Genomic DNA, 26265 nt, shown 5'->3' with positions numbered 1-26265 from the left:
CAGTGCATGATGCTGTGCTGTCTCTATGCACCAGCTAGCAGTATGGTGTTATAGCATACATGTTGCATTATTGTACTTGGATGTATATCATGCATTTGGCTGTGCACTGATGTTACTATAGCTTGCACAGATCACTTTACATGTCTTTTTTGTATGTCTTGTCAGCACTTTCAATACAGACTTTTTTACATCTGAATATACAAGGTGTGCATGTCCTTTTACTTACCATTCATACTGTTGTAGACTCCACCCACATTTCAGAATATTAATCCCAGTCACCCAGTGGCCAACTGTGTCAAGTTTGAGAACCCTGCCATTAACAGTATAAGAATGTTTGCAGTTTATATTTTCCAATGTAAAAAACGTAGTTGTTGGCAGTGCCCAACAACTAAATTGTATAAGCTTTATTGTGCATGATATCAATAATTTGTATATTCCCACTGAAATTAAACAAATATGATTGGCTGTTTGTGGCTCCGCCCCTTTCTGAATTTGAACCCCAGTCACCCTAAAACCAACTGTACCAGGTTTAAGGCATTTGCTATTAACAATGTAAAAATGGCAGCAATTTCAATATTTCCCTTGAAAATTAACAGGTGAATTTTGATTGGCTGTTGTAGGCTCCACCCATTTTCCTGAATATTAATCCCAATCACCCAGTGACCAACTGTGCAAAGTTTGAGAACCCTGCCATTAACAATGTTAGAATGTTTGCAGTTTATATTTTCCAATGTAAAAAATGTAGTTGTTGGCACTGCCCAACAACTAAATTTTATGAGCTTTGTGGTGCTTGATATCAATAATTTTTAAACAAATCTGATTGGCTGTTTGTTACTCTGCCCCTTTCTGAATTTGAACCCCAGTCACCCAGAGACCAACTGTACCAGGTTTGAGGCATTTGCTATTAAACAGTGTAAGAATGGCAGCAATTTAAATATTCCCCTTGAAAATCAACAGGTGAATTTTGATTGGCTTTGTAGGCTCCACCCATTTTCCTGAATATTAATCCCAATCACCCAGTGGCTAACTATGCAAAGTTTGAGAACCCTGCCATTAACAGTGTAACAATGGCTGCAGTTTATATTTTCCCAGTGAATTTTTTGTTGGCTCTGCCCACTTTTTGTAACCTTGACACACAGTCACTCAATTACCAAGTTTGTGAGCTTACAGGTTCCTGGCATCAAAATTGTGTGAATGGAAGCAGTTTATCCACCTAGTAAATCAGATTGGCTGTTTGTGGCCCCGCCCCTTTAGTGAATTTGAACCCCGGTCACCCAATGACCGACTGTAGCAAGTTTGAAGCCTCTGCCATTAACAGTGTAAGAATGATTGCAGTTGAAATATTCCCCTTGAAAATCAATAGGTGAATTTTGATTGGCTGCTGTAGGCTGCACCCACTTTCCTGAATATTAATCTCATTCACCCAGTGACCAAGTGTGCCAAATTTGAAACCATTGCCATTAACAGTGTAAGAAGGGCTGCAGTTTACATTTTCCCATTTAAAATTAATGTCTGAAATTTGATTGGCTGTTTTATGCTTCGCTCACTTTTCCTGGATTTGTAACCTCGGTCACCAAGTGGCCACCTGTGCCAAGTGTGGGGACTCTGGCTTGAGTTCTGTGAGAATGGCAGCCTTTTACATGTTTCCATTGACATGAATGGGTGAAATCTGATTAGCCGTTTGTAGCTCCGCCCAGGTGTGCAGGGCGGGGGAGGGGAGGTCGTGAGACTCCCAGAACATATCATCCCAGGTAGTAAGGGATCTGTATACCAAATTTCGTTCAAATCGGTCAAGGCATCTTTGAGTGATCGTGGCACATACATACATACATACATTCCGATTTTATATATATAGATTCCTTGTAAATGAGCATGGACAGCCACCCACGTGTGTGCAGTATACAGTCTGTGTTGTGTCTCATTCAGAGTGTGGCCCCTTCCTATGATTTGTGGTTTGTGTTGTTGGTGGATAATATGTACATTGGAGTAAAGGGACTGGCTTTAGCAGAGACCGTAATTCTAAATGATATGTCAGTTGAAGTAAGAGAGCATCAGTAAGAGTGTGGGGACCCCCCTTCCCATGGAGCAATATTACCATTCCAGCCATATGTCTATTGATTCAGCTATAAGTCTGTCGTGAATTATAAAGCCCAAGGGATACATTTATTTCTTTGAGGGGGAGACAAGGCTTTTCTTTTTTTTTTTTTTGCCTTTTTGCATATCCAAAAGAATAGAGGAAGGAAGAAAAATATTTTTTTTCTCTGCTTCAATAACTACTGTTAGCATATATATCAAGAAGAAAACACTCTGATACTTCTTAGATTGTAAGCTTCTCTGCACAGGGGAGTCCCTCCAGTTTTGTGTTGTGAGTGGTGTGTTTTTTTTTTATCCCTGCTATTCCCTCCCCCATAGGCAAACGCAGGGGGGATTACAGCTGCCCAGAATCCCCCCTCAGACCAGGGCCGGTGCAGTGTCTGGGGACAGGCACAAGTTGAGACACCAGAATATCTGCAGACATCCTGCAGCTCACAGCACTGCCCCCTTTCTTTCCCTGCTACAGTTGACTTTGGATGTACAGAGCTTGGAGCAGCTCTGGGGCACTTAACAGAGCACAGAGCCAGGTATGAGCACAGCCCTGTGCCCTGCTGTGTGAATGCTTCACTTTCCCCTTCATTAGCAATATCTGCTGTCCTCATTATTATCTGTATCCATACTGCTTCTGATTGACCCCGTTGTCGATTGGTAGCAGATCGGACATCCTAGTACCCAGCATGATGTCTAACCATATTGTTATACTGTATTGTGCGTGGTTAAGGGAGAACTTTCAGGAATTCCCCCCCCCCCCCCCCCCACTTAAAAATGCTGGGTTTGCCCCTGTCCCCCTACAGAAAGCAAGCAGGAAATAACTGGGGGGAATCTAAAATGACATTTTCGGTTTCTTAAATTCACGATTTCACTAAAACTCAGCACAACTCGGCTAAACTGGAAATGGCGTGACCTGAGCAATGAGCATCCAGTACATTTGCCCTCCTTCCCCATGGTCTGTCACTTATCACAGCTCTATTCACTGGATGCATTGAAGACGAAGAGATTTGTACACCCCCCTTTCACTGAGCCTGGATACTTATTCTTGTTGGTGCTCAATAAATAAACAAAAATAAAAATTATTATCATGTGTATCATAACAATAATTATTGGAAAATGCTTTGGGAAGCCATTTAGCTGAAGGAAAAAACAGGGGTAATTGGTTAAAAAAAACGGTAAGGAGAGAAAGGTTGAGGGGGTTAATTACGGTAGCACTCACATTCATTAGCTAGATCATTGCAGTTCAAATGAGTTTATTACAAAATAGAAGAATCATTTCTGAGCAAAGATTTAAAGAGGCCCTGTAGTGACATACAGTAGAATGCAGATCAATTATTCAGGATACACAGTTTTTCGGTAATCATCCTGGTTTCAGCAACAGAAACATGTCCTATATCTATAGATTGCTGTATATTTGTATGTAGTGTTTCTCCTAGGGCTTTTTAGTTATGCAGCCTTCTGCCCAGAGCCGGGACAAGGTCCTCCAGCTCCCAAGGCTGAGACACCAAAGTGCGCCCCTCCATCCCTCCCACCCCAGCCGTCACACACTCAGTGCTATTAGACTAAAGGTGCGTACAGACGCACTACCAAATGCAACAATGGGTCCACTGGAGCCTCCCGCTGGGCGGTCTGTAGCCGACAGTATGCACGTGTGTACGCGCTTTCGGTGGACTGATAAGGCTGTTTCTGAACGATCCTCTCCCCCCCCCCCCCAACAGCTTACTCTCTAGTTATCTGGCTTGCAGTCACTGCCATGTATCCCCTTTTCTTATTTCTCTCTGCTTCAAACACAAAAGAAGAACGATAGCTGAGTGAGTTGTACGCCTCCTCCTACACTGCGCCCTGAGGGGGAGCCTCTCTTACCTCTGCCTTGGCCTGGCCCTGCTTCTGCCCCTGGAGACTAGGTGTTGTTTCGGCTCACTTCGAAACAGCAAAAAAGTTGTCCTCACCTTAAATTTAAATGACTCACGGGGTGAAAAACATTAGCAACTGTTACCTGGGGCTTCTCCCAGCCCCTAGTTGTCTTCTGAGTCCCTTGCCGCAGCTTTGGTGCTCTCCCCTGCCCCACTGGCCGCCCGTGAAGCTTGGGTACCCGTCAACACGTTTGCTCTTCTACGCATGTGTGGGCGCACCAGCATGCACACGTCATAGGGTGCGAATTGCAACTGGGCAGTTAGTTTGCGCAGACGTACCAGAGCTGAGGGACTCAGAATATATCTAGGGGCTGGGAGAAGCTCCAGCCAGATAAGTAACAATTGCTAATGTTTCACACCTCGTGAGTCCTTTAAAGGAGAACTGTAGTGAGAGGTATATAGAGGCTGCCATATTGATTTCCTTTTAAGCTATACCAGTTGCCTGGCAGCCCTGCTGATCTATTTGGCTGCAGTAGTGTGAATCACACCAGAAACAAGCATGCAGCTAATCTTGTCAGATCTTACAAAAATGTCAAACACCAGATCTGCTGCTTGCTTGTTCAGGGTCTAGGGCTAAAAGTATTGGAGGCAGAGGATCTGCAGAATAGCCAGGTAACTGGTATTGCTTAAAAGGAAATCAATATGGTAGCCTCCATATACCATTTACTACAGTTCTCCTTTAAGAGTGTAGATCAGGGTGAGAGAACATTTTACAATGACCAACACTGATTAAATAATTTATAAATGAATATTATAAAACATAAGAAATGTTATTCATGAAGTTATATTTCGCAAAGTCCCTCTTTAAGGTTTTATCATAGATTTAAGGGGTACAACTTTGCATTGACTGAACCTTTTGGTTGGTTGTTACAATGATCATTCGGTTCAAGGCGGAGTGACTCTTTAATGAACGGACTACAAAATACACTTCTAATGCCACATTGTTTAAAAAAGAAAAATGCCAAAAATAATCATTAAATGTAGATTTCATTTTACACTGGCATCAGTGAAGTATTCGATTTACCATTAGACCAATTTGGAGAGTGATCCGTGATTAAGGAGCAGCCAGGCTCTGTGATGGACACACGAGGGGTCCTGCCTCCTCCCTCATCAGCATTTTGGAGTGATGGATTGATGCATGAATGATGGTGATCCGCATCGGGCCGCTTAATGACCTGCAAAACCCACACGGGATTGATTTCTGATTTATGCTTCCAGTAACAGCGTCTGGGACACAAACCAAGCAGGGAGACGGTTAATGTTGTGGAAGAGGCCTCTCAAAATCTGGTGAATTACCATGGTCGTAACTACAGATCTTGGGGCTCCCAGAAAAATGTTGATGAGGTTCCCTCAACTTTCACATCCCTTTGTCTATCTCCACTTGGTGACCCTTACAGCCAGGGCCGCCCCCAGAAATTTTGGGGCCCCTCACGCATCATCAGGCCTGGGCCCCCTCTCCCTGGGCCAACCCACTGGTTGCTGTGCCCGCCCACTAGTTACCCCACCCCCGTGTTCGTGCGCGAAGTGCGCTGCGGTGAAAAATGTGCATGGCTCTAACTGTTCTGCCTCTCCAGTCTAAGCACTACAATGTGATCTCTGTAACTCACGGTTGTGTTGAGATGTGTGTAATCGCAGCCTTAGGTAGATTGGCGGACAGTGACTCGATCCATACGACACCTTGCAGATCATGAAGAAGTTTATTCAAACTGTGCAGATCATACACCGATGAACAAATGGATAGGTCAAAAAATCATAGTGTGAGCAGCTAGCAGAAGCATGTAGCTGAGATGCAGGGTTGAGCTAGAATGAGCTGCAATGAGCAGTGAGGGAGGAGACAAAGAGCTGAGAGGAGGGTAAGGGAAGAGAGAGGAGACACACTTGAAAAAAGCAAACTATGCATGTGTAACATGACACTCCCCGTCGAAATCTATGATTTCTAATAACAATAATAACTTAAGTTCAAGTTCAAATAATAGTTATTTTCCTGCTTGGAACACCTGCAACAAGAGAAACAGCAAAAAAGGAAACAGGAAAACATTACTACAATACTTGAAGTACTTTTTCAAGTGTAGACATGGACTTCAGAGGGGAAGGCAGCAACAGCACCAATCCTTCTTACCTCCCTTTAACACATTTGCTTTGAAGGTCTGTCTTCAGAGGGGAAGGCAGCAACAGCACCAATCCTTCTTACCTCCCTTTAACAAAGTTGTCTTGAAAGTCTGTCTTCAGAGGGGAAGGCAGCAACAGCACCAATCCTTCTTACCTCCCTTTAACACATTTGCTTTGAAAGTCTGTCTTCAGAGGGGAAGGCAGCAACAGCACCAATCCTTCTTACCTCCCTTTGTACTATGAAGTCAGAGTTAGGGGTCTTTCTGTTTAGGCAGAAGCAGTACCAGTTCATTTATGGGTCTGAAGTAATGTCTTGCAGAACCTTCTTTCATTACTTTGACTTCTGCTTTCCGCACTTTGCCATCATTACTTGGAACAGTCTTTGTAACAAGACCGATAGGCCAATTGTTACGATGGGCGTCTTTTTCCTTGAGGAGAACAACGTCCCCGATTTGCAGGTCGGGTTTACTGACTTGCCATTTTCTGCGACTTTGAAGGTTGCAAAGGTACTCCATCTTCCAACGGCTCCAAAATGCATTAGCAAGATGTTGAACCCTTTTCCATTGGTATTTGTAAACATTGGTACAATCAAAGGCCTGAGGTGGAATAGTATCTACTCCGATCTTTTGAGTTAGAAGGGTGGCTGGAGTTAGCAATACTGGAGACTCTGGGTCTGAGGAAACGGGAACAAGAGGTCTCGCATTGATTATGGCAGACACCTCGGCAAGGAAGGTGACCAAGACTTCATGTGTGAGATGGGAAGATTTGTGGTCCAGCAGCATAGAGTCCAGGATTTTTCTCGAAATCCCGATCATGCGTTCCCAAGAGCCTCCCATATGCGAAGAATGAGGCGGGTTGAATTCCCATTTACACTTGTTGGTATTGAAAAAGTTCTCTATCTTCTCTGCTCCAGTAAAATTTGTCCCGCAGTCAGATCTGAGTAACTTAACAGGTCCACGAATGGAAACAAATCTTCGGAAGGCATTAATGAAGCAAGAAGAGTCCATTGATTCTATAACTTCAATGTGCACGGCACGAATGCTCAAACAGGTGAATAGCACAGCCCAACGTTTATTATTAACAACTCCGCCACGAGTCTTACGTGTAACTATGCTCCAGGGGCCAAAGACGTCAATACCGACATTGGTGAAGGGTGGTTCGGTACTCAATCTGTCTGTTGGAAGCTCTGCCATCTGTTGATTGAGATGCTTTCCTCTTAGTCTTTGGCACTTGACACACTTATGAAGTATGGAGGATATACATCTTTTCATCCCGAATATCCAGAAACCAGCAGCCCTCACTGCTCCTTCTGTGAAGTGCCGGCCTTGGTGTTGAACTTGCTCGTGGTAATGTCTGACTATCAGAGCAGTAATGTGGTGATGGCCTGGAATGATGAGAGGATTTTGCTCTTTGCTAACCACATTAGACCTTGCAATGCGACCACCAACTCGAAGTAGTTTGTTTGGATCAATTGTTGGATTCAACTGGTATAGAGGGCTATCTTTGGATAGATTTAGTCCTTTTGACAAGTTGTGGATCTCTTGCGAATATACTTCATGTTGGACACATTGAATGATGACTCTTTCTGCTTGAGCAACCTCTGCAATGGTGGGAAGCCCTTTACAGATGTGCCACTTACGACAGTCTTGATTAGTGTCATCTTTGCTTGCGAAGTGATGAGCAACGTGAATAAGACGTGCAGTCGCTCGTACAGCAGAAGACCACCTAGAAAAACGTTCAAATCGGTGAGGTTTCAGTCTTGTCTTTGCTTCCACGGAGGTGCTAAGTGTAACTGCACTAGCCTTGATTTCCTTATCAGACTCTGGATGGATAAGTTCAAAGGTAGATTCTACAGGATTTAAGAAGAATTCTTCATTCAAAAGTACTGGTGGATTTATCCATGATGTATTCAGAAAGGCGGCAGCAGGCACTGCGCGACTGCCTAGGTCAGCAGGGTTCTGATCCGTGGGTACATAGTGCCATTGCTCTGGCGTTGAGAATTTCCTAATACGATCCACACGGTTGCCAACATACACATGAAACTGTCTTGTTCGATTGTGTAGATATCCTAGCACTATCTTGCTGTCTGTGTAAAAGTCAAAGGAATCAATGTCAAAGTCTGTTTCGTGCTCAATAAGTTCAGCAATTTCGACAGCTAACATGGCTGCACAGAGTTCGAGCCTTGGAATGGTATGTGCAGGCTTTGGAGTTAACTTGGTTTTGCCCATGATGAATCCTAAATCTATTTCACCTTTGGAGTGTACAACTCGAAGATAGGCTACTGCAGCTATGGCTTCCATGGATGCATCGGAAAAGACATGGATCTCCAGTCTGGTAGCATTCTTTAAGGACGCAGGAGTGTAAGAGCGTGGTATCTTAAACTGTTCCAACGCCTGGAGGGACTTCTTCCAGGACTCCCACCTTTGTTCTTTTTCTTTGGGTAAAGGGGTATCCCAGTCGGTGTTCTCTGTCGTGAGTTGTCTGAGTAATATCTTACCCTGAATGGTAAAGGGTGCTATGAATCCCAAGGGATCGTAGATACTGTTCACTGCGGACAGTACTCCTCTTTTTGTGAAGGGCTTTTCGCAGGCTGATGTTTGAAATGTGAACATGTCTTGTTTCACATCCCACAGCAACCCAAGGCTGCGCTGTGTGAGGGAAAGGTCAGATTCTGGTTGGAATTCCTTAGCACTGGCAGCATGATCATCAGAAGGAAATGCTCCCATTACCTCATTGCTGTTGGAGATGATTTTATGTAATCTGAGGTTGGCAGTAGCGAGCATGTTCTGAGTCCTGGTGAGAAGGTCAATGGCCTCTTCTGCTGTTGGTAGAGACTTGAGACCGTCATCCACGTAGAAATTCCTTTCAACAAACTGACGAGCATCAGTTCCGAACTCTTGTTCACCTTCTTGGGCAGTTTTTCTCAGTCCGTAAATGGCAAATGCGGGGGAAGGACTATTCCCAAAAACATGAACCTTCATCCGATAGTCAATGACCTCATCGTTGACATCATTGTTGCGATACCATCGGAATCTGAGGAAGTTTCTGTTATCTTCACGGACGATGAAACAATGAAACATTTGTTGAATGTCTGCCATAATGGCAATTGGCTCTTGTCTAAAGCGGAGTAGGACTCCTAGGAGGTTGTTGTTCAGGTTAGGTCCAGAGAGAAGATTGTCATTGAGAGAAACGCCTTCATAACGAGCACTTGAGTCAAAGACCACTCTAATCTGGTCAGGCTTGCGAGGATGGTAGACCCCAAAACACGGAAGGTACCAGCATTCTTCTCCTTGTGAAAGAGGGGGTGCAGGTTCAGCATGATCTCTCTCGAACACCTTCTGCATAAAGTCAACAAAATGTTTCTTCATTTGTGGTTTCCGGTTCAGGTTGCGCTCTAAAGAGTTGAACCGCAAATCTGCATATTGTCTATTATTTGGCATTCTCTTCCTAGGAGTGCGGAATGGTAGCGGTGCCACCCAGCTGTTAGAATCATCTTGGTAGAACTCTTTATTCATGGTTCTCAAAAATTCTTTGTCTTCTATTGTGGCCGCTAACTCATTGTCCTTTGAGGTTACCTCAAACACTGTGTTACCAATGTTGTCATCCCGAAAGATAAATGCTTTGCCATCCTCTAGTAAGATGCTTTCTTGTCTACCTTTGGCACACAGCCTTTCTTTCACATGATAGTGATGTTGTTGTCGTGGAAAGTAAGTAGTACGTCCATTGGGCAGGATGTGTGTCTTAAAGGAAGAAACCGAGAGATGTTTCTTGGCATTGCTAAGGCAGACGTTACCTATAATGACCCAGCCTAGATCCAGACGTTGGGCGTAAGGTGCATCATTTGGGCCGTCGATTTGATCACGCACCTTGTGCACCCTTAGGATGTCTCTCCCGAGTAGCAACAGGATATCAGCATTTTCATCGAAGGCTGGTATTTGATCAGCTAAGTCCTTCAAGTGATCATGGTGCAAGGCAGCTTCAGGAGTGGGAATCTCATCCTTGTTGGTTGGGATCTGATTACACTCGAAGATAGTAGGCAAAGGTATTTCCAAGTTGCTATTGAGAGGAGTAACTACAAGGTCACTGGCTCTTCTACCCAAGACTTCTGTAATGCCTGCACAAGTACCTAGGGTATAAGGTAGAGCTTTTCCTGCAATGCCTAAGAGATCAAAGAACCTTGTACTTGCAAGAGATCGGTTGCTCTGATCATCAAGAATGGTGTATAGTCTTATGGCTCTTTCTGGTTGGCCCTTTGTGTATACATGAACCAAGCATATCTTAGCACAGGATTTCTCACAAAGTCCTTCCCCACAGACTTCAGTGCATGTTGAGGATACTGGGGTAGAGGTAGTTTGTTCAACATGCTCCCCGCCATGCTTTGCCCTGGGGGGAATGTCTGTGGATGCCAGAGTAGTGCTGTTTTGGTACAGATGAAGGGCTTGTACGTGGTTATCACTACCACAATCCTTGCATTTAATGATGGCCTTACAGTCCTTTGCAAGGTGTTCTGTGGAGGCACAGCATCTGAAACAAACCCCAAATTCCTTTAACAGTTCCTTACGTTCCTGTAGAGGTTTCTTTCTGAAACCGATGCACTTCTTAAGTGAATGTGGCTTCTTATGTATGGGGCATTGACGATTTGGATCCTCAAGTTTCTTGTTTTGTCCAGTCTTTTGAAGAACTGTAGCAGGAGCAGGTTGAACATCTGTCCTTTTTACTGATACTGGGCCCCTGCGGTCTCTGTGTGTTGTGCGTGTGTTTGCAAGTCCTGGAGATGGTGGACTGAGAGGATTACAGTCACCGTAGAAGAAACTTGGATCATTCTTAGTATCCGCAATTCCCTTTATGAAGTTACAGAAGTAGGAGAAGGGTGGAAAGGCAACGCCATACTTTTTCTTGTAAGTAGATCCCTGACTAACCCATTTTTCTTGGATGCCATAAGGTAGCTTAAGGACAATAGGGTTGATGCCACGAGGGGTGTCAAGGTATCTAAGCCCAGGTAGGCGGGTGTCAGCTTTAGCTAGTTGGAGCTCTAGTAGAAGATCACTGAGTTCTTGAAACTTTAGATTGTCTTTAGCTGTAATCCTTGGAAAACTTTGCAACCTTTTGAGTAAGGCATCTTCAATGGCTTCAGAACTGCCAAAGCTGCTTTCAAGTCTGTCCCATGCAGCGTCGAGACCTGTAGCAGGATTGGAAGTGTAAACTGTTTTAAGTCTCTTGACACGTTCAGCAGACTGGGGACCTAGCCACCTGATGAGTAGGTCCAGTTCCTCTGCAGCAGTGATATCTAACTCGCTGATTGTGGCCTTAAAGGTGTATTTCCAGCCTCTGTAATTTTCTGGTTTATCATCAAACATGGTGAGGCCCGTTCTAGTGAGTTCTCTGCGAAGGATGTACTTGGCAAACTGTGACATGTCTGTGTTTTCAGACTTTGGGAATACAACTGCAGGCGGAAAAACAGGGTTGGTTGTAATGGCAGGTACAGTGATGTTGAGTGACTTGGGAACATAAGATGGTGCCAAGGCATTTAACACTGGAACTGGTGTACAATCCAAGGGTGTGTTGGTTTGTAGCTGTAAATTAGTGGGTTGGTTAGTAGGTGACAGGTCGATGGGATAGTGAGGTGGAAGGCCTTTTCTATCCGTACGTGTTTCTGTCATTTGAGTAGGAGCAGAAAATGTAGAGAGAACGCCTTGGTTAAGTGCTTTGGCTGCTATGACAGAGCTATGTTTTGACGAGGTCTGTGATGAAATTGATGCATAGGATTTAACGGAGTGATTGCTACCGACATCTCTTTCATTGTCACTTACAGCTTGCTCTAAGATTCTTAGTCTTGCCATGTCTTTGGCGTGCTCACATTGTTTTTCCAAAACTTCCATCTGTGCATTTTTCCATGCAGCCTCAGCTTCCATCTCTGCCTTCTTCTGTGCAGCTAAAGCTTCCATCTCTGCCTTCTTCTGTGCAGCCTCAGCTTCCATCTGTGCCTTCTCTTGGGCAAAGGCTGCCTGGATTTTAGAAGCTTCAGCATCAGCGCGGGCTTTGATGAGTTGTTGGCTGAGAGTAGAAGATGTCGATCTTACAGATTTGGAAGATCGTGTGGATTTTGAAGATCGTGTGGAGCGCTTAGAAGTTGTGGAGAGATGGGATCTGGATTCATAGAGACGTGCAATTTTTACATCTGTTTTTGCCCTTGTTTGCATTACTAAATCATCTCTTTCAAGATTGAGCTCATTCAATTCCCTTAGTTCTTGTAAGGAATTTTCTGTGTTGTACCGCTTTAAGAGATCAGCATATTTGTCAGACAGTCTTTGATAGTTCTCATAAGCAGTATTCAATTGCTTAACAGCGCCCTCTAGGTGCAATACCTCATGAGTTGATTGAGACAGAGCTGACATACATTCAATTGTCTTAGACCATAAGTGGCTGATGCTACACAGCAGCTCCTCCTTGTCAGCCTCATAGTTCTCTTGAACTTTCCAAGTTGGTTTCACTGAACGTTTTAGCTTTATGTGGCTTTGAGGATCTGTGTCCTGAGCTGTAAGAAGTTCAGGCTCTTGCTGTGCATTAGGTTCTTCAGCTTGTACATTGCTTTGCTGGTGCATTGTGATGTTAGGCAGAGGGTAGAGTGAGTCACAAGGTGGTGTTTGCATAGAAATGTATCAATCTTCTGGCTCAGGGAGCTGGTTTGTATCAATCTTCTGGCCCAGGGAGCTGGTTTCCTAGGCAACCAGTGGGAGGGGGAGCAAGTGTCCAGTTTAGCAATGGTTCTGCAAAGTTAACTTTGAATGCATATAGAACTTAGATTCACTTGTAGACAGAATTAATGCAGACAGTCTATTCTAGGAGCATATTATATGACAGTTGCATGAACAGTTTCTTCATTAATCTATGCAGCAAACTGATGAATCTTATGCTGAGATTTGCTTGCTGGCTGGAGTATGCAGGCTTTGCACATATATTCTGCTATATTCCAGTGTCCATATACATCTCACTACACATGCAAGCTGGCAAGAATCCTCAGAAAGATGTTTAGCTGATCTTTTAAGATCCTTTCACAGATTTTTTGACTGTTCTGCCTCTCCAGTCTAAGCACTACAATGTGATCTCTGTAACTCACGGTTGTGTTGAGATGTGTGTAATCGCAGCCTTAGGTAGATTGGCGGACAGTGACTCGATCCATACGACACCTTGCAGATCGTGAAGAAGTTTATTCAAACTGTGCAGATCATACACCGATGAACAAATGGATAGGTCAAAAAATCATAGTGTGAGCAGCTAGCAGAAGCATGTAGCTGAGATGCAGGGTTGAGCTAGAATGAGCTGCAATGAGCAGTGAGGGAGGAGACAAAGAGCTGAGAGGAGGGTAAGGGAAGAGAGAGGAGACACACTTGAAAAAAGCAAACTATGCATGTGTAACATGACACTAACACTGAAGAAAGCGGCGTGCACAGAGTGATGCGGCAAAAAGTGGGCATGACCATGGCATTTTGTGGGTGGAGCCAAATACTAGCAAAGTACAGGTAGTTCCGGGTTAACAAATGAGATAGGGACTTGTAAGTTCGTTCTTATCTTTTATCCATTCTCTTTTGTCCCCCTCTTTTCTTCCTGTGCCTCTTTTGTGTCCCTCTGTGTGACTTCATGTTCCCATCTCATCTCTTTTCTCCCTGTGCCTCTTTTTTCCGCCTCTGTTCCAGTGTTGCCAACTCATCCCTTTAATTACTGACACATCTAAGTTATACAGGTTCTGGGGCTATTTGCACATAATCAGTGCCTTAACTGCATCTACCTAGCCACAAAACCTGTATAATTCATATGTGTCAGTAATTAAAGGGATGAGTTGGCAACACTGCTCTGTTCCCCTGTGCCTCTTTTATCCTGTGTTACCTCTTGTCCCCTTCTGTCTCAGCTCGTCCCCATACCCTAGCCAGGTATAGGTGCCCCCAGTATAGGTAGCCAGGTATAGGTGCCCCCAGTATAGGTATCCAGGCATAGGTGCCCCCAGTATAGGTATCCAGGCATAGGTGCCCCCAGTATAGGTAGCCAGGTATAGGTGGTGCCCCAGTATAGGTAGCCTGGTGTTGATGCCCACAGTATAGGTAGCCTGGTATAGCTGGTGCCCCAGTATAGGCCAGCAAGATACAGGTGCCCCAGTATAGATATTCAACTATAGGTGGTGCCCCAGTATAGGTAGCCTGGTATAGCTGTCCCCAGTACAGGTAGCCTGGTATGGTTGGTGCCCCAGTATAGGTTAGCCAGGTACTGGTGCCCCAAGTACAGGTAGCAAGCTATAGGCTCTCCATTATAAGTAGCCAAGTATAGGTGGTGTCCCAGTATAGGTTGCCAGGTATAGGTGGTGCCCCAGTATAGGTATCTAGGTATAGGTGGTTCCAGCCCCAGTATAGGTAGCCAGGTATAGGTGGTGGCCCAATATAGAAAGTCTGCTATAGCAGGCTCACTCATCTGCTCCCCATGTTTAAGCGCTGATGTCACTCTTCTCTCAGTGCTGGAACGTGGTGTGCTGGTTAGTAAGCCACAGGCCCGCAGCCAGCACATACGGCCCCTCCAGCACTTTGGGGGGCCCAGAAGCCCTGGGCCCCTCACTGCAGTGTCAGTTGTCCCCCCCGATGGCTGCCCTGCTTACAGCTGCAAGGTGTCATCTAACAAGGTGTCATCATGATCCCCCCATCAAAAATAACTGTGGCTACAACAACACCTGATCTGGAGAATGGACCCCTGTATTGGAGGGAGTAGTTAAGGCAGCAGCCCTGGGTTTACAGGGCTTGCACCCTCTTATAGATACACTCCTGAGAATTACCATCCTGAGTGTACAGCCTGGTACACACATCCCAGGGCTGTTCTTAGTCGAAGGCATTCCAGGCCATTGCCTGGAGTGCCATTGGTCCGGGGGGGGGGGGCACCATGCCCTGAATTAAGCCCCGCCCCCTGAATGAAGCCCTGCCCCAGACAGAACCATGTCCCCACTGGTGCTCTATCACCTGCTTCTTCTACGTGTGTGCAGCAGCTAGAAGTTCGGTTACAAGAAGCATCACAGGTTCCTGGAGAGCATAAATTGCAGGTAGCCTCCTGTGTGTCCCACTGTGTCACCTCTCCCCCCATCTCCCTCTGTCCCTCCTTCTGTCCCCCTGTTCCTTCTTCTGTTCCCCTTTGTGCCTCCTTCTGTCCCCTTTTGTGCATCCTTCAGTCCTCTGTGCCACCTCTGCTCCCATGTGTTCTTCTGTCACCTTGTGCCTCCTATCTCACTGTGCCTCTTTCTGTCCCCCTTTATGCCTCCTTCTGTCTGCTTGTGCCTCCTTCAGTCCCCCTGTGCCACCTCTGTCCCCTTGTGCCTACTTCTGTGCCTCCTTTGGTCCTCATGTGCCTCATTCTGTCCCCTTGTGCTACCTCTGCCCCCTGTGCATCCCTCTGTCTTACTGTGCATCCTTCTGTCCCCCTTTGTGCCTCCTTCTGTCCCCTTGTGCCTCCTTTTATCCCCCTGTGCCTTCTTCTGTCCCCCTTTGTGCCTCCTTCAGTTTCTCTATTCCTCCTTCTGTCCCCCTGTTCCCCAGTTAGTCCCTCTCTGCCTCCTTCTGTTTTACTGTGCCTCCTTCTGTCCCCCTTTGTGCCTCCTTCAGTTGCCAGGTGCCTCCTTCTGTCCTCCTTTGTCACTCCTTCTTGCCCTTGTGCCTCTTTCTGTCCCCTTGTGCTACCTCTGCCCCTGTGCATCCTTTTGTCCCCCTTTGAGCCTCATTTTTGTCCCTTCTTATGTCCCCCTGTGCCACTATCTGTCCTCGTCCTGAACTCCCACTGCCCAGTGTGCACCTGCAGAATATAATGCAGCAAAAGCCCTCCCCACTGGAGTCTAGTTCTGTTCCTGTGCAACCATCCTGTCTGTCTCCTGCTCCCTCACATACCTCCTTTGCACATGCACCAGTTGTGTATGTACGTTCATTAGGCAAGTCATTCACTTCCCATGCGCACACACATGGCCAGGAATCAGTAAGAGGCGGTGTCCCAGTCCCATGCTGGGTGGATGTATTGGCACTTGCATGTCCAGTGAATGCTATGGGTCAAGTGACTCCTGACATCCACTGTGGGTGGTAGGCCAACGTCCCTTTATGAGTGCTCTGATGTCGACCATGTGGCCATATACACTTTGCTTCTACTTAACCCTTGCCTCCTACGAGTGATAGGGTCAACAGTACCCTAGGGCTACCATTATCTGCCAGGAAAGTAGGGAGATAAGTCTTAAGTGAGAGAGACAGATGGCATAAGTGTGGTGTTCATACCTCTGGCCTGTAGATGTCGCTGTTCTACTTGTATTACTGCATAAGATTATCTAGACTGTTGTGGGTCATTGGTTTATGTCCTGCCTGGTTAAAAACACAGAAAGAAGAAAATGCTTATGTAGAGAATTGGTGAATCCTGTAAATAAGTTTCTTTCAGTTATCCTGCCTCTATCTCAGCAACTACTGAACATAACAAATTTGTGATGAGGGTGACTATAGCGGCCTGTCCCTTTTCTTCCACACCTGAGCGAGCCAGCAATGCATTTCACTGCTTGGCTTCTGATGTTTGCGAATAATGTACCGGTACTTGCTGCAAACGAGAATGTCTCACTGGATGCTAGAAAGCGCGCTTTGCTAATTCACTGCCTGGGAGCCGAAGACCAGTGTATATTGCTCAAACTACCTATGGCATATCCAGACATACTGGAAAATCTGCTTACAGGACTCCATTACATTCTAAGCTGCTAAGAATTAAAGAGGAACTCCAGTGAAAATAATGTAATAAAAAAAGTGCTTCATTTTTACAATAATTATGTATAAATGATTTAGTCAGTGTTTTCTCATTGTAAAATCTTTCCTCTCCCCGATTTACATTCTGACATTTATTACATGGTGACATTTTTACTGTTGGCAGGTGATGTAGCTGCTGCATGCTGTTTTGGCAGTTGGAGACAGCTGTAAACAGCTATTTCTCACAATGTAACAAGGTTCACAGACAGGAAACTACCAAAAGTACCTCGGTCCTCAGAGCTTCTTGTAGGAGGGGTTTCACCACTCAGCGCCTGCTGATGGTCTGTTTGTGAAAAGCAATAGATTTCTCATGCAAAAGAGGGTATCAGCTACTGATTGGGATAAAGTTAAATTCTTGGTTGGAGTTTCTCTTTAAACCTATGCCAGTGGGGGCAAGGAGGAGTGCACAGCGCAAATAGCAACTGCCCAGGGATATTGATTAGGAACCATGGAAGGCAGAGGTATCAGTGCCTCTTATTTAATTCACCCCAGTAAATGCTATTGCAGCTGCCCTCTAGGGAGAGAACCAAGAGCTGGAAAATAAAAGTGACTGTAATAAACATGTACACTAATAACCTTTTATGAAAACTATTGCAAAAAAAAAAAAAGTAAAACACCGACATGTAAAATCTGCATTTTTTGTTTTTCCAGAGTAAAATCTGTCAGGGTTTGGACCAGTCTATTACCATGGGGGATTCTCAGTTATTTGTTTAAAAAAGCACTTAGTGACTCTATTGGGATGTGTCTTTAGCAAGAACAGTCTATTAGGTGCATATCTAATAGGTAGGATGCATTACCAGCTATAACGACAGGGTGTTCAGTATTTAAGTAGCAACGTTCTTACTACATTTTATGTCTGTAAAAGAAAGTTGTGAATACACTTGTTTGTATTCTTGATATGTATTAGCCAAGAGACCCATTAGTCATGAGGCTGGTTTATATCTGTTTCTCCTGTATTCTACATTGCTGCTTACCAAGAAGCTACTGTAGATTAAAATAGCCTTTCTAATAGACTCACTGGCAGCTATAGATCCTTTCCAGGGAGAGCTTTTGTAAAGGATAAAGTTGATAATGAGAATCCCTCATGAGGAAATAGAATAGCCCTAAATCTGCCAGCTTTTTACTACCTACTGTAAGTGACAGCAACGTAGGAAAAAAGTAGTTTATAGCGCAGTTTACTGTGTACATTTTATATGCATGTATTTTACTTTTTACTTTTTTTTGCAATAGTGGTCCTTTAAAAACAGTATCTAAATATTGTTGTTGTTTGGGAAGGTGTTTAGTACCCCCTGTAGTGTTTGTTATACCTCGAGAGCGCCGTCAGCGTATAAACGGTTAAGGATGCAGCTCTGGCAGGCACAGCCCCTGACATTAACAGCCTGCAGGGATGCCTGGGAGATTCCCACCAATGTAATTACATGATTAGAATTCCACAATCTTTAAATGCGCCGTGGCTTAAAGTCGGATTTCATTAGGTAATCGAGTTAAAGGAAGTCAGCGCGGTCGGAACGCAGCGCCATTTATAACCTGGCGATGTATCTTCCAAGAACTCCTGAAAAGTCAATGCGGATCCAAGACGTCGATCCATTTCCGTAAAGAGCTGCCGGCCGGCAGAGGTGACAGAGAGAATTACGAGGGTGGAGACGCCATCGGTAGCACGCCACATTACAGTACGCACAGCGCCGTTCTGCCACTGCCCTTTACAGCGCCGGAGTAATGGGATTAAGACCCGCTTATCGGACTCCAGAGCTAATTCCGCCTAATACCTCAAGAAAGGGTAATTGACCTGAAATATGGTTTGTGGTATTTTCTGACTCAAGCACACTTTCCTCTGAAATGAATGTGAGGCGCTTCTGTCCGCTCTAAGGTTTAACGCTTAAATAGGAACTTTACGGAATGTAACTAAAATGCTTATATTTTACAATATTCATTTATACATTCTGTAGTCAATGCTGGACAATGTCAGGGCTGCCATCAGAAATTTGTGGAGCCCTTTACTGGCAAAATCCACTGGGGCCCCCCACACTCCCTCCCCCATCCCCATATGTAAGGTGAAGACCCTATATTTAAGATGATCACTGGCAATAAGCAAATTGCTGTGGCATATGTAATCCTATAGGATTATCCTCACTGCAGTGCTTGAGCAGCGTTTACAATCGCAAATGAACTGCATGCAACATTTTCCCAGCAATTGTGATGCGATTCTCATTCACCAATTGTGATGCGATTTTCATTCACTGAAATGAGCACAAGCATGGCAAAATCATAAAAAAAAAACTGCAACGCAAAATTGGCTGGCCAAGGCGAACACAACCACACTTGTTGACAGCCGGTAGATTCTGTGACAGACTTGCAGTTGGGGCCCATGTTGGGGCCATATTGCAGTTGGGGCTGCATTGTTCGCTGGACCCCTAACTCACTCGGGCCCCATACTGCAGCCCCACCTGTGAGGCCCTAAAGGCGGCCCTGGACAATGGGGTTATTTTCCCAGAGCTTTGAGCTTTGTTGGGGACTCCCAAAAAGGTATTGCAGAGGTCGCAACAATATACTGTACATAAATATATAAAATGTTTGTGCTCCATACGGGCTCGTTTCCATATGGAGCGCAGGAGCCGTGCATCAGCAGGGCTTACTGGCTTTGCGTTGCACCTGATTCCTCCTGGGGCGGCGTTTGTGATACCATTCATTATAATGATTGGGATCGCAGGCGCAATCGCCCCAAAATGCGTGCAACCATGCGCAGCGTTTCGGTGGTGAATCGCAGCGCACGTATGGAAACATCACAAAGTGCAGTCTATGCACGCTCTGATGTCCCTGCGATCGCGTTTCCAAAAGCGCGGCTAAAAGCGCAAATATGGAAAAGAGGCCTTACACCGACCCCAGTGCTGGAGGAAAGGTAGCATTCAGCTTCAGTGTTGAAGATTGGAAAGTTAGATCGGACCTGAACTCAGAACTTCCTCTCTGCTCTAAAACATAAGCAACAGCATAATAACCTTTAGAGAAAAACAATTCTTTGTTGCAGCTGATACAGATCCTGCAATAAACCTGCAGTGTGTCTACTTCCTGTTTTCATGGAAGCAGACATAGGGTTGTTTACAAATTAGCTGCTCTGCCGAGGCAGCCAGCTGACACAGCTGAGAGATCAGATGACACTTATGATTAGTCCCAGATGAGGGGAAATTAGGCAGGTTAAACTCTCTAAATACATACAGGATGCATTTCTCTGTGTTTTCCTTCTGTCCTTGTAAAAGAGTTCAGGGCCACTTTAAAGGCAAGGTGTGAGCACTTTAAAAATAAGAAATCCACTTACCTGGGGCTTCCTCCAGCCCTCTGCATCTGTCCTGTGCCCTCGCCGCAGCTCCGGTGACTCCTGGTCCCCTCCGGTGGAGATGCCAGCCTCGCCAGGTCGGCTTCCGGGTCGGCTTCTCCTGCACTCCAGCATGGGGCTCACTGGTCGCACTGACGTCATCCGGACTGTACTGCGCAGGTGCAGAACTACTGCACCTGCACAGTACAGTACGGATGAGGTCAGTGCGATTCTGAGAGCGCAGTGGACATTCTGCGCCGGAGGGGACCCAGGTCCACCGGCAGTGAGCGGAGCTGCGGCTAGGGCACAGGATGGCTGGCAGGATCTGGAGGAAGCCCAAGGTAAGTAGATTTTTTTTTTATTTTCATAGAGCTCGGATGTGTCCTTTAAGAATGGGAGGATGGGAAGGTGACTGCAGTCAGTTAGATTCAGGAAGGGTGGGAACTTTTAAAAAACATAGAAAAAAAGTGTTTTTCACAAGACAAAGTATTAGCTGCTGTGTACCTGATAAGTGGTGCCAGCCAGGAATAAAATGGGGCCTTAGGCAAGATAGCAGTTTTTGCCCACCACTGATGGTAAATGGCTTTTTTGTTAAGATTTGACTGGGGGTAACATCCACCAGGCCCCTAGACTCTCTCCTCCAGGCCCTAGGCAACAGTCTAGAATTGCCTTGGATGATACAGCTTTGGTTCCAGCACCCCATCCCAGCCCATGAGATTAAGGGCTTGATTCACAAAAGGTTGCTAACTTAGTTAGCATGCCTAAAACACCCTTAGCACGCCTAAAGCCCTTTAGGATGGGCTAAGTTTTGCGCACTAAGTTTAACGCAGTGCAGCTAAGTTTAACACTGTGCGCAAAATGGCGCACTGGGTGCGACTAAAACGTCGCACTGGCTGCCCGTAAAATGTCGCACCGAGTGCGCCTGAAAAGTCGCATAGTGCAACATTTCGGGTGCACCCAGTGCGATGTTTTAGGTGCACCCAGTGCGATGTTTCGCACGCACCGCACAGCGTTAAACTTTGAGCGCGATCAGTAAAAGCTTTGGGCGCGCTAGCTGCTCAGCACCCTAGTTAGCACGCCCAAAGCTTTTAGGCGTGATAACTCGTTTAGTACCTTTTGTGAATCCAACCCTAAGTACGGATTGGTTCACACAGACACTTGCACATGGCGCTCATCATTTAAGCACCACTCAGTCCAATGAATGAGCAGCGCCACTACCATCGGTTCCTGCCATTTACCGTCATTTATGCAAATGCATCTATTTTTCCCGTCGTTTGAGGCAACCCTGGAAGCAACAGGTTGTTTCCAGGGTCGTTTACCGATATGCCCCCGTGGCCCTCTGCAGGGGTGAAAAATGCAAATTGCCGCCGAAGGCTGCAGAAACCTCTCAAATGCTTTTCTGCACGCTTGCAGAATGAACAAGGCGCTGCAGGACGCCCATCTGAACCGGGCCTAAATGCATGCCTTGGTACACCCCTGGAAACACACCTCCATCCTGGGAGGAGCAAGAGGTGGCTGGAAGGAGGTGGCAGGGATGTTATTTGAATGGTGGGGAGTTCTCACTGGTTTGGTGACAGTCTAAGGCAGGGACATAACTACAAATAATGGTGGTGCCCCAGTATTCCCCAATCTCCCCCATGCTGAAAAGAAATTGAGGTGGCCATCTTCTTTTTTTTTTTAATTACAGCTGCCTGGCTGTCATGCTGAGCTCTTTCTTTCAGCAATGTCACACCTGGAACAAGCATGCAGCCAGTGGAATTACACCTGGAGCAAGAATGCAGCCAGTAAAGTCATACATGGAACAAGCATGCAGCCAGTGGAGTCACTTCTGGAACAAGCATGCAGCCAGTGAAGTCATACATGGAACAAGCATGCAGCCAGTGAAGTCACACATGGAGCAAGCATGCAGCCAGTGAAGTCATACATGGAACAAGCATGCAGCCAGTGAAGTCGAACATGGAACAAGCACGCAGCCAGTGAAGTCACACATGGAACAAGCACGCAGCCAGTGAAGTCACACCTAAAACAAGCATGCAGCCAGTGGAGTCACACCTAAAACAAGCATGCAGCCAGTGGAGTCACACCTGGAACAAGCATGCAGCCAGTGGAGTCACACCCGGAGCAAGCATGCAGCCAGTGGAGTCACACCTGGAACAAGCATGCAGCCAGTGAAGTCATACCTGGAACAAGCATGCAGACAGTGAAGTCATACCTGGAACAAGCATGCAGCCAGTGAAGTCATACCTGGAACAAGCATGCAACCAGTGGAGTCAGACATGGAACAAGCATGCAGCCAGTGAAGTCATACCTGGAACAATCATGCAGACAGTGAAGTCATACCTGGAACAAGCATGCAGCCAGTGAAGTCACACCTGGAACAAGCATGCAGCCAGTGAAGTCATACCTGGAACAAGCATGCAGCCAGTGAAGTCACACCTGGAACAAGCATGCAGCCAGTGAAATCACACCTGGAACAAGCATGCAGCCAGTGAAGTCATACCTGGAACAAGCATGCAGCCAGTGGAGTCACACCTGGAACAAGCATGCAGCCAGTGGAGTCACACATGGAACAAGCATGCAGTCAATGGAGTCCCCTGTTCCATATTTTGGTTCTGGATCAGTAATTTAATATGTAGTGAAGGTAGTGGATCAACACGATAGCCAAGAAACAAGGGAGTGTGCAATGCTGGCCGCCATATGCCGGATGCAGCCAGTGAAGTCATACATGGAACAAGCACGCAGCCAGTGAAGTCATACCTGGAACAAGCATGCAGCCAGTGGAGTCACACCTGGAACAAGCATGCAGCCAGTGGAGTCACACCTGGAACAAGCATGCAGCCAGTGGAGTCACACCTGGAACAAGCATGTAGCCAGTGGAGTCACACCTGGAACCAGCATGTAGCCAGTGGAGTCACACCTGGAACAAGCATGCAGCCAGTGAAGTCACACCTGGAACAAGCATGCAGCCAGTGAAGTCATACCTGGAAGAAGCATGCAGACAGTGAAGTCATACCTGGAACAAGCATGCAGCCAGTGGAGTCACACCTGGAACAAGCATGCAACCAGTGGAGTCACACCTGGAGCAAGAATACAGCCAGTGAAGTCACACATGGAACAAGCATGCAGCCAGTGAAGTCACACTTGGAACAATCATGCAGCCAGTGAAGTCATACCTGGAACAAGCATGCAGCCAGTGAAGTCACACCTGGAACAAGTATGCAGCCAGTGAAGTCATACCTGGAACAAGCATGCAGCTAGTGAAGTCATACCTGGAACAAGTATGCAGCCAGTGAAGTCATACCTGGAACAAGCATGCAGCTAGTGAAGTCATACCTGGAACAAGCATGCAGCCAGTGAAGTCACACCTGGAACAAGTATGCAGCCAGTGAAGTCATACCTGGAACAAGCATGCAGCTAGTGAAGTCATACCTGGAACAAGCATGCAGCCAGTGAAGTCATACCTGGAACAATCATGCAGCCAGTGAAGTCGTACCTGGAACAATCATGCAGCCAGTGAAGTCGTACCTGGAACAAGCATGCAGCCAGTGAAGTCACACCTGGAACAAGCATGCAGCCAGTGAAGTCATACCTGAAACAAGCATGCAGCCAGTGAAGTCACACCTGGAACAAGCATGCAGCCAGTGAAGTCATACCTGGAACAAGCATGCAGCCAGTGGAGTCACACATGGAACAAGCATGCAGTCAATGGAGTCCCATGTTCCATATTTTGGTTCTGGATCAGTAATGTAATATGTAGTGAAGGTAGTGGATCAACACGATAGCCAAGAAACAAGGGAGTGTGCAATGCTGGCCGCCATATGCTGGATTTCAGGAAAGGCCACAAAAGCCTGGGCCTTTAGCGGCAGCTGGCCGGGGGGCGGCTGGACAAGAAGAGGGATTGCTACATTTGGAAGAAGAGGCTGCAAATGGAATACAGAGGTTGAAAATAAGTAGTAACACGTGGAAATAGGGAGCTTCTGCTCAAGAGATCTGTACATAATGGAAGGGGGCTACTGTACATGACTGTTAGACATGGAAGTGTGGGCTGCACAAGAAAGTGTGGGCTGCACAATAGACCCAGCAAGGGATGCAGCTGCAGGGAGGGGGGGGGGGGGGGGGCAGAAGAAGCAGGGGGCCCCGTGGGGGGAGAAGTTTCTTTTCCCTGTCCTAAGAGACTGACAAATAAAGGCAGGAGAGAAAGAAACTTATGCTCTCTGCACAATTGTACTAATGACTGCATCTGCTCAGCCACTGATAAGGAATCATACAAAGTTTTGTAGACATAAATTTGTAGACAGTCCCTATTCAGTGTGCAGCAGGGTCTTGTGTACAGCACCCAACCCCCAACCTCTCTACCCTCCCCAAGTGCTGTATACTGTAGTGACGCTGGAGAAGTCTGCCGAGCCAGTTCTGCTCCATCAGGGATGGACAGAGTTAGTGTAATAAGCTGAGGCTGGGAGCACTGGGACAATGGCTGGGACATATTTGTGCCTGGGATGGAGGACCCTAATTCTGGGAAATGTCCCAGTTAAACATGTATAATAATAAGAGTGTGTAGCTGTGGTGAGGACACTAGAGTGTAAGCTCCTCTGGTGCTCCTCACGCCCCTGACACACTCCAAGGCATGCATACCATAAGGATTTCATCTTATCTATATCAATTTAAAGGATGGAAATAAAGTTTAGAGTCTTTTAAAGGGAGACTGTAGGGGGTCGGGGGAAAATGAGTTGAACTTACCCGGGGCTTCTAACGGTCCCCCGCAGACATCCTGTGTTGGCGCAGCCACTCACCGATGCTCCGGCCCCGCCTCCGGTTCACTTCTGGAATTTCTGACTTTAAAGTCAGAAAACCACTGCGCCTGCGTTGTCGTGTCCTCGATCCCGCTGATGTCATCAAGAGCGCACAGCGCAGGCCTAGTATGGTCTGTGTCTGCGCAGTACACTCCTGGTGACATCAGCGGGAGTGAGGACATGGCAACGCAGGCGCAGTGGTTTTCTGACTTTAAAGTCAGAAATTCCAGAAGTGAACTGGAGGCGGGGCCGGAGCATTGGGGAGTGGCTGCGCCAACACAGGATGTCTGCGGGGGACCATTAGAAGCCCCGGGTAAGTTCAGCTCATTTTCCCCCGACCCCCCTACAGTATCCCTTTAAACACATTTTCAGTAGAAAAATACATTTATTTACACAGATCTGTATATCAGCCCTGAAAGAGGGAGAAATGAGGAAGAAAGAGGGACAGAGGAATTTGGTTCTCAAAGAGGGACTGTCTCTCCAAAAGAGGGACAGTTGGGAGCTATGGAACAGAATCTATACAGCTGTAAGCAAGCTTTTGCCAAGGAATCGGATTATGCACATCAAGGAGGCTAATCTATCATGTTTCACCATAGCCTCACTGTTCCCCCATCCACAGGCTTGGAGGGGATGAGCGTGGCCACTTCATGCAGATGAGAGGATGATTACGGAGCTATTGTACGGCGGCTGTATTGTGAAAACCCTGGAAAGTGGGAAATGCGGATGGCGGCGGATAGAATTGTATCGCTGTGGCGCCGCAGCTGCTGCCGCCGGGTGACCTGTGACACCGGACTAATAGCGGACGTAACAGCTCTCTGCATAATAGAGCAGCACTCGCCACTCACAGCATTATTAATACCAGCATATTCTACTAAAGCTTATTTGTCCCGAACATCATTCCAAATATCATCAGACACTATTAATGGCCTTTAACCCCTTCCAGTCCGATGGATTCATCAAAAACAACTCTACTTTTAATAAAAGATTAATATTCCGTACAGAACTGATAGACCCGCTGTTCCGTTTCCTTGCAATGTAATAGAATTGTAGCACCAGATAGAATTTTTCTGTATATGAAAATAAGATTTGCTTGCAAACCGCTGGAGCCAGTGTACCAGATCCAGAGCTGGGCAGAGGCGAGAGAGGCTCCAGCCTCAGGGTGCAGTGTAGGAGGGAGCACGGAGCACAACTCACTCAGCTATCATTCCCCTAATGTGTTTGAAGCAGAGAAATAAGAAATGGGAAAACATGGCAGTGACTGCAAG

At 46.2% G+C, this 26265-nt stretch overlaps 1 protein-coding gene across 7 annotated transcripts in view; it reads right to left on the bottom strand.

Annotated features, from left to right (window-relative positions):
• INSC (INSC spindle orientation adaptor protein) overlaps positions 1 to 26265 on the bottom strand; it is a 309535-nt gene that overhangs the window by 139624 nt on the left and 143646 nt on the right. Inside the window, exon 2 of one of the 7 annotated variants that reach the window (XM_068260121.1) lies at positions 16394 to 16477. The exons of the other annotated variants lie outside the window; for them this stretch is intronic. The gene's annotated coding sequence lies outside the window, so the exon portion shown is untranslated. The remainder of the gene's footprint in view (positions 1 to 16393; positions 16478 to 26265) is intronic. 7 annotated transcript variants of the gene reach the window in all.

The sequence above is a fragment of the Hyperolius riggenbachi genome, chromosome 11, assembly GCF_040937935.1.
Source record: "Hyperolius riggenbachi isolate aHypRig1 chromosome 11, aHypRig1.pri, whole genome shotgun sequence".
Lineage (NCBI taxonomy): Eukaryota > Metazoa > Chordata > Amphibia > Anura > Hyperoliidae > Hyperolius > Hyperolius riggenbachi.
Note: the sequence above shows the minus strand (reverse complement) of the source record. Positions and strands in the feature narration are given on the sequence as shown.